This window comes from Haematobia irritans, chromosome 1 (genome assembly GCF_050003625.1).
Source record: "Haematobia irritans isolate KBUSLIRL chromosome 1, ASM5000362v1, whole genome shotgun sequence".
NCBI classification, from domain to species: domain Eukaryota; kingdom Metazoa; phylum Arthropoda; class Insecta; order Diptera; family Muscidae; genus Haematobia; species Haematobia irritans.
The window spans coordinates 253,496,459-253,509,468 of NC_134397.1; the positions used below are offsets into that span (position 1 = coordinate 253,496,459).

The following is a 13,010-nucleotide window of genomic DNA, read 5'->3' on the forward strand; positions in this document are numbered from 1 at the left end:
CCTATAGAAATAAAATTTTGACAAAATTTTCTATAGAAATAAAATTTTGACAAAATTTCCTATAGACATAAATTTTTACAAAATTTTCTACAGAAATAAAATGTTGAAAAAATTTATATTGAAATAAAATTTTGACAAAATTTTATATTGAAGTAACATTTTGACAAAATCTTCCATAGAAATAACCAAGGGCCAAATGACACTGGTAAAACTATGTTCGTTGACCTAAAATTTCGTTTGGGAGGAAAGTACTTATTTTTGGGCACAGACCAATAAAACGTTTCGTTGCAAACGAAATGACAAAATTAATACACCACCCATCATATGGTGGAGGGTGTACTATATATATAGAAAAGTAGAACTTTAAATGTATTTCAATATTTAAAAATAGATTAGTTTTTCCTTTTTTTCATTTCTTGTTGTCGATGTTTTTCTTTATAGAAAAAAAAAAAAACACACACACACACATACAAAACAAACATGCCCAAGTTTATAGTTTTTTCTTTGTAAAAATGCCGAATGCCTAAACTAAACAATAATAAGGTCAATGCCAAATAAGTGTTTTAAGTGTTTTTTTTTAGTGATGCTGTATTCATCATGCACCAATTCAATGGGTGAGTGGGTGATGTACTTAATCGCAGCAGGGCGAGGGGGTTTTGTTTAAGCACATAAATTAAATAGTGCAAAATAAAAGGCGTCATTTTCTGCGGTTTCCACTAATCTTTAAAAAAAAAAATCAATGGAAAATATAACAAACTTGAGGAAATATGAGATTGCAAATAATCTGAAGCAGAGATACGCTGCGATTAGCTTTCTAGTCATACTAGAGAACATTATGATGTTGATAATGTTCTTACCCAAAATGACACAGTCCATTTCTTTTATAAAAATAATTATACAAAATATCACTGGCATACAAGTATTTTTTCTATACGAAAATTGCAATAATAAATCTGTTATTTATATTAGTTCATGAAAATAATTTTTTGCTAACTTTAATGACATGAACTAAAAATGAAAATAAAAAAATTTTATACAAATGATGTGTCCACATTTAGTTAAAAAGTCACACAAACTAGTTCATAATTTTATAAAATGAATAAATTTTAATTAAGTATATGTGTTTTAAACTTCGTAATGCCCTAAAGACATTTTAACAATTTTTAACTCCAAGTTTTACGATATTTTTCAAAATAATATTTTTTTAACAACAGAAAAACAAATATTTATTATTTTTAATAAATTTTCTTCAATGTGACAAAAAGTATTACAATATTTCTATCAAGGATGAAAAATCGTATTTTTCAAAAGTAATAAAATGAAAAAACAGTATGTTTTGATACCAAATACCTAAATTTCCTAGAGAAATAAAAATTTGACAAAATTTACTATAGAAATAAAATTTTGACAACATATTCTATAGAAATAAAATTTTGACAAAACTTCCTATAGAAATAAAAAGTTTACAAAATTTTCTATAGAAATAAAATTTTCAAAAAATTTTCTATAGAAATAAAATTTTGACAAAATTTTCTATAGAAATAAAAATTTGACAAAATTTTCTATAGAAATAAAAATTTGACAAAAGTTTCTATAGAAATAAAATTTTGACAAAATTTTCTATAGAAATAAAATTTTGACAAAATTTTCTATAGAAATAAAATTTTGACAAAATTTTCTATAGAAATAAAATTTTGACAAAATTTTCTATAGAAATAAAATTTTGACAAGATTTTCTATAGAAATTAAATTTTGACAAAATTTTCTATAGAAATAAAATTTTGACAAAATTTTCTATAGAAATAAAATGTTGACAAAATTTTCTATAGAAATAAAATTTTGAAAAAACTTTCTATAGAAATAAAATTTTGACAAAATTTTCTATAGAAATAAAATTTTGACAAAATTTTCTATAGAAATAAAATTTTGACAAAATTTTCTATAGAAATAAAATTTTGACAAAATTTTCTATAGAAATAAAATTTTGACAAAAGTTTCTATAGAAATAAAATTATGACACAATTTTCTATAGAAATAAAGTTTTAACAAAATTTTCTATAGAAATAAAATTTTGACAAAATTTTCTATAGAAATAAAATTTTGACAAAATTTTCTATGGAAATAAAATTTTGACAAAACTTTCTATACAAATAAAATTTTTACAAAATTTTCTGTAGAAATAAAATTTTTACAAAATTTTCTATAGAAATAAAATTTTTACAAAATTTTCTATAGAAATAAAATGTTGACAAAATATTCTATAGAAATAAAATTTTTACAAAATTTTCTATAGAAATAAAATTTTGACAAAATTTTCTATAGAAGTAAAATTTTGACAAAATTTTCTATAGAAATAACATTTTGACAAAATTTTCTATAGAAATAAAATTTTGACAAAATTTTCAATAGATATAAAATTTTCACAAAATTTTCTATAGATATAAAATCTTCACAAAATTTTCTATAGAAAAAAATTTTGACAAAATTTTCTATGGAAATAAAAATTTTTCAAAATTTCCTATAGAAATAGAAAATTTGACAAAATTTTCTATAGAAATAAAATTTTGACAAAATTTTCTATAGAAATAAAATTTTGACAAAATTTTCTATGGAAATAAAATTTTGACAAAACTTTCTATACAAATAAAATTTTTACAAAATTTTCTGTAGAAATAAAATTTTTACAAAATTTTCTATAGAAATAAAATTTTTACAAAATTTTCTATAGAAATAAAATGTTGACAAAATATTCTATAGAAATAAAATTTTTACAAAACTTTCTATACAAATAAAATTTTTACAAAATTTTCTGTAGAAATAAAATTTTTACAAAATTTTCTATAGAAATAAAATTTTTACAAAATTTTCTATAGAAATAAAATGTTGACAAAATATTCTATAGAAATAAAATTTTTACAAAATTTTCTATAGAAATAAAATTTTGACAAAATTTTCTATAGAAGTAAAATTTTGACAAAATTTTCTATAGAAATAAAATTTTGCCAAAATTTTCTATAGAAATAAAATTTTGACAAAATTTTCAATAGATATAAAATTTTCACAAAATTTTCTATAGATATAAAATCTTCACAAAATTTTCTATAGAAAAAAATTTTGACAAAATTTTCTATGGAAATAAAAATTTTTCAAAATTTCCTATAGAAATAGAAAATTTGACAAAATTTTCTATAGAAATAAAATTTTGACAAAATTTTCTATAGAAATAAAATTTTGACAAAATTTTCTATGGAAATAAAATTTTGACAAAACTTTCTATACAAATAAAATTTTTACAAAATTTTCTGTAGAAATAAAATTTTTACAAAATTTTCTATAGAAATAAAATTTTTACAAAATTTTCTATAGAAATAAAATGTTGCCAAAATATTCTATAGAAATAAAATTTTTACAAAATTTTCTATAGAAATAAAATTTTGACAAAATTTTCTATAGAAATAAAATTTTGACAAAATTTTCTATAGAAATAAAATTTTGACAAAATTTTCTATAGAAATAAAATTTTGACAAAATTTTCTATAGATATAAAATTTTCACAAAATTTTCTATAGATATAAAATCTTCACAAAATTTTCTATAGAAAAAAAATTTTGACAAAATTTTCTATGGAAATAAAAATTTCCTATAGAAATAGAAAATTTGACAAAATTTTCTATAGAAATAAAATTTTGACAAAATTTTCTATAGAAATAAAATTTTGATCAAATTTCCTATAGAAATATTTTTTAATTAAGTATGTTTGTTTTAAACGTCGCAATGCCCTAAGGACATTTTAGCAATTTTTAACTCAAATTTTTCCGTTTTTTTTCTTCACAATAATATTTTTTTTAACAACAGAAAAAAATATTTATTATTTTTTATAAGTTTTCTTCAAAGTGACAAAAAGGATGAAAAATCGTTTTTTCAAAAGTAATAAAATGAACACAAGAAAGGTATGTTTTGATGCCAAATCCACTGAAAAAAGCATATTCGGTTCCAAAGATTTACTTTTTTGTTATTGATTTCGAGCCAAATAAGCGGAGAATTGAAGTAAGTCAAGACAAAATTCTCTTTTAAAGTTTGAGTTTTGCGTCCTTGATTCTAGTGAACAAATTTAAATTTCTTCACTTTTTCCGGTTTTTTCCATGTGATATCAAAGTTCTTTAAAAAAGTGTTAACGACAACCTAAATTAGCAAATTCAGACACGACAGTAGAAATCACCAATTCCTCCGAAAAAAATATATAATATACAAAATGCTAAACAAGTACATCTGCATACCACATGTTTTTTCCAAAAAAAATTAAATTTCGTGTCCCAAAATGTAGGTTGCATAATCTTTAATACCACTTAAATATCTTTTTCAGTGTGGTGTTACAGATTACAGTGAAACCACTTGGGGAAGCCCTCAAACTTTCAGAAATGTCACCAGCGTTACTCAAACGGCTTAAATCACCAGTGAAAGCTTTTTGTGTTCGGTCCAAAGCGGGATTGAACCCATGACCACGGTTGCCATATCTGGTAGAATTCTACCAAAAATGGTAGATTTTTTACTGCTTGGTAGATTGGTAGAATCCTTGATGTTTTGGTAGATTTTACAAAATATTCCTCTCCACCTAAGAGGTACCTCACATTTACATATACAAATACCATTTGGACAAAGTTTTCTATAGAAATTAAATTTGGAAAAAAATTCCATTAGTAATAAAATATTGACAACATTTTCTCTAGAAATAAAATTTGGACAACATTTTCTATAGGAACAAATTTTTGACAAATTGTCTCTATGAATAAAATTTTGACAAAATGTTCTCTAGGAATAATATTTTGACAAAATTTTCTCTGGAAACAAAATTGTCTCTCGGAATAAAATTTTGCCAAATTTTCTCTATGAATAAAATTTTCATCAAATTTCGTATAGAAAAGAAAATTTTCTATAAAAATTCAATTTTGACAAAATATTTTATAAAAATAAAATTTTGATAAAATTTTTTATACACACAGAAAACAAATTTGTTGTGCCAACCAATTCTTTTGCCAACCAAATTATTCGGTCCCATCTACTACCAGAATATAACTGACAACATTTGTCAAAGCAACCAACTGTTGTCTTGCACAACAGTATATCAAATTGTTTGGATAACTAAAATTTGGACATATTATAAGTCTAATTGGTAATCCCAACCAATAAGATTTTATTCGTTTGTTGAAACAACTATTTATTATTTTCGGACAACCAATGCTTGAGAAATATAAGAAACCATTTGGTGAATTAATTTTAGTCTGTATTTAATTTTAATACATATTAATATTTTTATTGACTATTAACCTAATAAAACATCGTCATCTTTAGAACCTTTTATGAACTGCAAAAGAAACTCCATGAAATAGCAAGAGTTGCGAAATCTACACAATTTTCAGATCCAAGGAGGTCAAAATATTTTTTTTTTAAATTTCTGGAAAAAAAGCAGACATAATATAAAAAAATTTGCGTTAACGTTAAAAAATGTACCTTTGATCGTGTTCTGTTGGCAAAGTTTGTCTAATAGTACACGCCTTACATGATTATATATGTCGTTCGATTTGAGTGGCAGTACCCCAATGTACCCAAAACCCCAACAAAGATTAAAAACTGAATGGAAATTATGCAGATGCTGCTGATGCTCCACTCACAATTACCCGATTGTGACTCACGCATGGACCTTGAAATGTTGTTATGTCTTTGCACCAGAATCTTTCTTCAGTTCTGATCGATTTTAAGTTCGATGGCGAGGTAGCCAATCTATATATTTACCATTCACATCCTCGGAAATCGTCACATTTGTAAAAAAATATCTCTAGTAGGGAAGAACGTAAGTGAGTGAGTGGTATTAATTTCATTTGATGATTATGTTACTCACCACTTAAGAATGCAGCTACCGAAGTAAAAAGAATATATACCTAATTCACAGCAAGTCTTTATGGCCAGAATTTTCTCTAATATTGGGTACTCGACAGGAAAAATTTGAATTGTATTGAAATTTTGAGAATTTAGAGTTTATAATTAATGAAATCAAACAACAACTTATTTGTTGTCATATTTATGTAGTCCATACACTGAAAAAAAAGCATACTCGGTTCCAAAGATTTTGTCTTTACTTTAAAAAATTTGGTATTGATTCCGAGCCAAAGAAGCGGAGAATACAAGTAAGGATACTTTTAAGACACAATTCTCTTTTAAATTTAGGTTTTGTGTACTTGCTTCTAGGAAGCAAATTTTAATTTTTCGCTTTCTCAGCTTTTTTTCTTCATATGCTATCAAAGTCCTTTAAAAAGGAGTTAACGGCAACATTATTTTCCAAATTAGGACTCGACTTCCAGTATAAATTATTCTATGTCTGAAGTAAAAAACTTCTTTAAAATAAAGTTTTGAAAAACATGTCCTATATTTGAACGATTTTTTGCTTTGTAGTCAAGATGCAAAAAGACAACAAATTTAAAGACAATTTCATTAAATTTAAAGAATTTTTCTGAATTATTAAAGTCACGTTGACCTTAGCCTAAAAATTTTTTCTATCATGTTAAGATACCCATTTTTAAGTCAAATCACTTAATTATAAGGACAATACGACTTCATTGAAGAGTTTATCGACTTTTGGACAAGGAAAATAACTTTATTTTAGAGAAATGCGTCTTCTATGCTAAGCAAAATTTGTATTCGTATTTTAAAGACATGAAATCTTTGACCTCACGACAATATTTTTTTCAGTGTAGCAACAAATTCCTTTATAACTATAAAATTTGTTAACACAACCAACTTATTGGCTAGGCGGACTTTCAGTTGGGTTTCGTGACATATTGGCAAAACAAATCAGTTATCACAACAGGGTGGAATAAATTGAAATGGTTAGTTACTTCAATGTATAAATAACGACCAATATTTGGTCGTGTGTGCCAACTTTTGGCCACACCACCGTTATATTGATTATATAAACTATCAAACAAGAGAAATAACTAACTATTATTTCACACAATTAAAAATTGTGGGTCTCCACTATCAAACTGTTGTCCTAATCGAATTCCAACCAATCATTTCTCTGGGTGTAAAGTCAATATTAAGTCAATATCTTTAAAATTTTCGTTATTAGTTCTTCAAATAAAAAATATTCTTTGAGAAAGTTGGAAACAAAGCAATGAAACGTCAGGATGAAAAATGAAGTAAAACTTGCATTTTAATTGTTTAAAAAGTAGACCAAAAAAGCCAAAGACATCGAATATAAAAACAAGATTATAAAAATTGGTCAAAATTTTCTATAGAAAGAAAAATTTGTCAAAATTTTCTTTAAGAACAAATTTATGACAAAATTGTCTCTAGGAATAACATTTTAACAAAATGTTCTCTAGGAATAATATTTTGACAACATTTTCTCTAGGAATAAATTTTTGACAAACATTTCTTTACGAATAAAATTTTGACAAAAAAAAGTCCCTAAGAAAAAAGTCTCTAAATTTTGACAAAATTTTCTTTAGAAATAAAATGTTTACAAAATTGCCTCTCAGAATAAAAGTTTGCCAAATTGTCTCTAGGAGTAAAATTTTCTATAGAAATATAATGTTGACAAAATTTTGTATAGAAATAAAATTTTGATCAAATTTCTTATAGAAAAGAAAATTTTCTATAAAAATTAAATTTTGACAAATTTTTTTATAAAAATAAAATTTTGATTAATTTTTTTATAAAGTTAATATTAAGTCAATATCTTTAAAATGTTCGTTATTAGTCCTTCAAATAAAAAATATCCTTAGAGAATGTTGGAAACAAACCAACGAAACGTCAGGATGAAAAAATGAAGTAACACTTGCATTTTAATTATTAACAAGTATATACGGCCGTAAGTTCGGCCAGGCCGAAGCTTATGTACCCTCCACCATGGATTGCGTAGAAGGCGATGGCAAGGTATCTTAAAACTTCCTAACACCGTAATATATACCACATAGTCCATACGTGGTATATATTAAACTAAAAAAGGCCGATTAAATACGTATATAATTAAGTTTAAAGTTTCTATAGAAATAAAATTTTGACAAAATAAAATTTTGACAAAATTTTCTATAGGAGTAAAATTTTGACAAAATTTTCTATAGGAGTAAAATTTTGACAAAATTTTCTATAGAAATAAAATTTTCACAAATTTTTCTATAGAAATAAAATTTTCACAAATTTTTCTATAGAAATAAAATTTGGAAAAAATTTTCTATAGAAATAAAATTTGACAAAATTTTCTATAGAAATAACATTTTGACAAAATGTTCTATAGGAATAACATTTTGACAATGTTTTCTATAAAAATAAAATTTTGGAAAATTATTTTTGGCTCGAGTGGCAACCATGATTATGAACCGATATGAACCAATTTTTGTGTGATTGGGGGGGATCGGCTATATATAACTATAGACCGATATGGACCGATTTTGGCATGGTTATTAGCGGCCTTATACTAACACCACGTTGCAAATTTCAACCGGATCGGATGAATTTTGCTCCTCCAAGAGGCTCCGGAGATCAAATCTGGGGAACGGTTTATATGGGGGGCTATATATAATTATGGATCGATATGGACCAATTCTTGCATGTTTGTCAGAGACCACATTCTAACACCATGTTCCAAATTTCAACCGGATCAGATGAATTTTGCTCCTCCAAGAGGCTCCGGAGGACAAATCTGGGGATCGATTTATATGGGGGCTATATATATATGGACCGATATGGACCAATTCTTGCATGGTTGTTAGAGACCATATACTAACACCACGTACCACGTTCATCCGGATCGGATGAATTTTGCTCCTCTAAGAGGCTCCGGAGGTCAAATCTGGGGATCGGCTTAAATGGGGGCTATATATAATTATGGGTCGATGTAGACCAATTTTTGCATGTTCATTAGAGAACATATACCAACACCATGTACCAAATTTCAGCCGGATCGGATGAAATTTGCTTCTCTTATAGGCTCCGCAAGCCAAATCGGGGGATCGGTTTATATGGGGGCTATATATAATTATGGACCGATGTGGACCAATTTTTGCGTGGTTGTTAGAGACCATATACTAACACTATGTACCAAATTTGAGCCTGATCGGATGAAATTTGCTTCTTTAAGAGCAATCGCAAGCCAAATTTGGGGGTCCGTTTATATGGGGGCTATACGTAAAAGTGGACCGATATGGACCATTTTTTGCATGGTTGTTAGAGACCATATACTAACACCATGTACCAAATTTCAGCCGGATCGGATGAAATTTGCTTCTCTTAGAGGCCTCGGAAACCAAATTTGGGGGTCCGCTTATATGGGGGCTATACATAAAAGTGGACCGATATGGCCCATTTACAATACCATCCGACCTACATCAATAACAACTACTTGTGCCAAGTTTCAAGTCGATAGCTTGTTTCGTTCGGAAGTTAGCGTGATTTCAACAGACGGACGGACGGACATGCTCAGATCGACTCAGAATTTCACCACGACCCAGAATATATATACTTTATGGGGTCTTAGAACAATATATCGATGTGTTACAAACGGAATGACAAAGTTAATATACCCCCCAACCTATTGTGGAGGGTATAAAAACACACAAATACAATGAATCAAACAACAGCTATTCAAACTAACACAACAACGTCAATATTTTTTCACAATTCGTTTTGTTTTGTTATTGTTGGTTTTGTTCTTTAAGCATTGTTGTTGTTTTTTGATTTCACCTTAAAATCATGCATTGACTAAACCAACAGAGGAAAAGAATGTTTGTCAAATTTATTTGGGCAAAGCCCTATATACTGCAAGATGGTTGGATGGACGCACGTTTCGGAATTACCACATTCCTCATCAGCATCATCTACTTGCAGCAAAACTATAAACGAATTATCTGAATAAATTCAGGCAGTTCGCTAAACCCACACAGAAAAAAAGTGTCTCGTAAATTTAAGAAGATTTTTACAATAATTTATTACAAGAATTTTCCAGAATTTTAGTTCATTTTTCGTATCTTTAACGAAAATTAACTACTCGAAAGGAAATTTTACAAATTTTAAGTAGCAATCGTTTAGTTCATAGCCTACAAAATACGATGGAAATTTCCTTAAAAATTTTCTTAACTGGTAGTTAAAAATTCTTTCGTCATACTATAAAACTACTTATGAAATGTAAAAGACTTTCTAAATAATAAGTGTAATTTACTATAAAGAGTTTTTGTATGAGAAAATATTTTTTTACGAAAATTGAACTTGAAAGCGGATAGCAATTTCTTACTGGCAATTCCTATAGTTAATAATAGTTGGTACAACATTTCTCAATGAAATATTTTTAGTTCACATGTAATTAAATTTATAGACATTTTCGTCAAAAATGGGTAGATATCATTTCATGAAGTTTTTGCTAATTTTAAGTTAAACGTTTCATCGTTCTTATACTGATATGCATTTAAGAGTATTGTTTTTAGAGTAAATTGTGGACAGATGCGATGAACTAATGCATAGTACAGAGATCTTTCTCGTCAAAGTGGAATATGTTTAATGTAAAGATGATGTTACTTGAAATTTTTTGAGAGTGAGAGCATGCAATACAATAATGAGAAATGGTAGCGAGTGATGGAGATGTTGTGTATATCTGAGCGTGGGGTTGTTTTTATTTTTGTTCTTTCAGTGGTTTGTGTGTGTGTGTGTGTGTTTATTATTCGCGAATGGATTATTTGTCTGGATTGTTGTTTTCAATGGAGGCATATGTGTTTTTGTTGTTGTAGAAATGTTTTGGTTTTGCTTGGTTTTGTTTGGCATGCTTCAGTTGTATAGTTGGCGTTGGCGTGGGCTGTTGCACCTTTTTAGCAAGTATGTAACAAGGGAATATAAAGGTATGGAATATTTTATTTTTTTGAGACATATATTGGTGTTTGTTTATTAAAACTTTTAAATTAAAGTTATTAAGAATGTTCAATATTTAGGAAAAAAATGCTGAAATGGAAAGTATATTGAATTTGTTTTATCTAATTAAATTTTTATTATTCAATGTAAAAAATAAATATTCAATTTCAGAGTAACTCCAGATGAATTTGGAAAATTGTTTGATACACCTCAGCGTATAGTTTAATCATAAATAGGTAAGTGTTCTTTTTTCAATGTGATTTTCTTTTAAAAAATAATATTCTTTATGTATATTATTATTTGCTAATTATTATTATTAATTTTTTTAACCTCATGAAACTCATGTTTTTCTTTGTTGTAAAAAATATTTAATTTAAGAGCAACCCCAGATGGATTCGGGCAAATTTTTATATTTCTCCTCAGCATATAATTTAATAGAGAAGTGGTAAGTTTTCTTTTAAAAATTGGCTTTCTTTTCACTAGAATATTTCAATTTTTATGACCTTTTTATTATCAAAATTACAGGTTTTTAATACCTTATTTTAGTATTACTTTAATCAAATATTTTTGGAAACCAATTTAATATTTTTAATGTAAAAAACAAATATTTAATTTCAGAATAACAATTTGGAAACATTTTTATGAATTGGTAAGCTTTCTTTAACATTCTTTTAACCAGAATATTTAGTTTTTTTATGCATATTATTTTTTAATTAGATTTTTTGGAAACCAATTTAATGTTTTCTATTTAATGTAAAAAGTAAATATTTAATTTCAGAGTAACCCCAAATGAATTTCGATAACTTTTTAACCCCAGCGTACAATTTAATAGAGAATTGGTAAGTTTTATATTAAAACTTTGGCTTTCTTTTAACAAAAATATTTAATGTTTTATGTCCTTCACATCGATAACAACACAATTTTATGAGTTAATATATTACTTAATTCATTATTTCTCTAATTGTTTCAGGTACAAATTTTATGAGGTACGTTTATCTAAGAAAAGTTGAATTCCTTACACCATTTAATAAAATGCCCCCAAATTTGATAAGTTACAAGCTAATTTAAAGAGATTAAAAATTATAGTTTATTAGATGTTAATTTTTAACAATTTTCATTACTCCTTCCATTTTTTTCAGCAAGATATGTGAATATACTAACGACGAATAAAAAACTAAAAATGTCCAAATAGCGAGTTAAAATAAACTACTTTCTTGTTCCACGTGGTCATAATTTTTATTCACAAAAACATTGTATTAAGAACTCTCATCATAAGTTTTTATAATAAAGTACTTTTGCTTAAAGAAAGTTGAATTTTAATGTATGAAAATTTTCATAATAGTAAAACGGGTTGTTGTTCCTTTGATTATTTAATTTCTCTGTACTGTGGAATGATTGATTTAAAAATAGTTTAGTCGTCGACATTTTAAGGAGACTGTTAACCACTTTTTATTATCGGTTTTCCCAAAAAATAAGCAGGTAAACCAAAATAATACTGACTTTTTAACTTGGTAGGGGTATATAAATCTTATGGTGTTGTAAAAATGAACTAAAATACAATGTTATAGATTAACTAAAATTTAAGAGAATTATAAACTAGACAAGTTGAAAAAAATCTTAAGGGCTAAATCATGGTCAATATTACTACAGTTTAGTTCATTTTGCAATGGAAAAGGGTTCACTGTTTTTTCAGTGCAACAATGAACCACACTTGAACCTTCCGAAAAAAGGATTTGCATGATAGCCGGCTTATGCCGAAATAAATTCGCACAAACCTTTTTTCGGAAGGTTCAAGTGTGGTTCATTGTTGGGTTTAGCGAACTGCCTGAATTTATTCTGATAATTGGTTTATAGTTTTGCTGCAAGTAGATGATGCTGATGAGGAATGTGGTAATTCCGAAACGTGCGTCCATCCAACCATCTTGCAGTCTATAGGGCTTTGCCCAAATAAATTTTTTCACAATGTAAATTTCGTCACTAAAACGTTATAAATTTAAAAAATGAATGCGATAAATTTTTGGTCAACAAATGTAGACCAGTGTATATTGCAAACCAAACATTTTTTTGTTTATTAAGTTTGAAATTGCATTTCTAAAAATTAGGTTTTAATTATACAT

At 26.6% G+C, this 13,010-nt stretch overlaps 1 protein-coding gene across 1 annotated transcript in view; it reads right to left on the bottom strand.

Annotated features, from left to right (window-relative positions):
- Tusp (WD40 superfamily protein Tusp) overlaps positions 1 to 13,010 on the bottom strand; it is a 121,433-nt gene that overhangs the window by 41,110 nt on the left and 67,313 nt on the right. The gene's annotated exons all lie outside the window — the stretch shown is intronic.